Source organism: Buceros rhinoceros, unplaced genomic scaffold (genome assembly GCF_000710305.1).
Source record: "Buceros rhinoceros silvestris isolate BGI_N320 unplaced genomic scaffold, ASM71030v1 scaffold38463, whole genome shotgun sequence".
Taxonomy (NCBI): domain Eukaryota; kingdom Metazoa; phylum Chordata; class Aves; order Bucerotiformes; family Bucerotidae; genus Buceros; species Buceros rhinoceros.
In genome coordinates, this window is record NW_010404871.1 from 484 (window position 1) to 1,853 (window position 1,370).

Genomic DNA, 1,370 nt, shown 5'->3' on the forward strand with positions numbered 1-1,370 from the left:
CTCCTCCGTGCGTTCCTGTGTGTATGGCTTTCGTAGTTGGCGTTTTCGACGCACTGATACCCGGTGTTTTCAGTTTGTTCTCCGAGGGGATATTTTATTTGCATCTATGTTTTTAGCTCTCCTGTGATAACTTGTTGAATATTAAAAAATAAAAATATTTTGCTTCTATTGGGACATTTGTATACTCGCGACTATATTTCTGTAAACAGCTGCAGTCAAGAATAAAACAATGAAAGTTTTCATTTTGCAGTGTAAAGTCTTGTGGTGTTTCTCTCAAGGGCATCTTCACCCAGAGGAAGTCCCGTTCCTGCGTTAGGAATCAGCCCGGTGGGTCAGGGGCAGCAGGAGCCCGGCTGAGTGGTGCCCGGGGGGGGTCCTGCACCCCCTCAGGCACTTCTGAAAGACACCGCCGTGTTTCTTTTCGACTTTGTGGCGGTAAATCCAAAGACACCTCCGTGGTTACCACCCACACTCCAGCCTGCAGGTTACCAGAGGGCTGGAGGAAGTTGTTTTTCCTGCACCCCCTCAGGCACTTCTGAAAGACACCGCCGTGTTTCTTTTCGACTTTGTGGCGGTAAATCCAAAGACACCTCCGTGGTTACCACCCACACTCCAGCCTGCAGGTTACCAGAGGGCTGGAGGAAGTTGTTTTCTTAGTCAGCCCGAGGCAAGACTGGCTCCGAGGGCCCTGGGGGAGATGCGAAGGGCCCCCTGGGCTGGTCTGGGGGCTGCTCTGCTCGCGGGATGCCAGAGGTAAGCCAAGGTGGGGGAGATCCTGCCTTGGCAGCAGCATTTCTGTGTGTGGTAGCACCGTCCCCCTTTAGCTGCGTTTATGTCAACGCACTAAAACCGACCGGGGGGGACCCGAGGCTGAGGCGTGTGTCCCCTCCTGTGCGACAGTGGCCCCCAGCAGGACCACAGGGCTGGCAGCCAGGATAGGTTATGTTGTAATTTTGAAAAAAAATCACCCTTTTAAAAGAAATTACAGCTGCAGTTACCCCGAGGGCTGGGCAGAAGTGCTTTGCTGGGAAAGAAGGAAGTAGGTTTAGCCGAAAGGCTCTTCCCTGGTGCTGCCCTGCACCCCCTGCCCTGGGCATCGCCATGCTGCAGCGGTGCAAACAACCCCCTGCTGCTGCCTTTCACCCTCTGGAGCTGCTGGCCCTGCTGCAGGGGCTCATTACCCACCCTGTCGTTAGTGACAAATGACACCAGGCTGAGAAACCCTTCCTCCCCAGCCTCCTCCTCCTCCCGGGGCTCGGAGAAAGGCCCACCCTGGCCCGGAAGCCTGGCGCAGGCAGCCACAGGAACGAGACAGCCACGGTGCTCTGGGTTTTGGTGTTTATTAGCAGCGGAGCCAGGGGCTGCGGAGG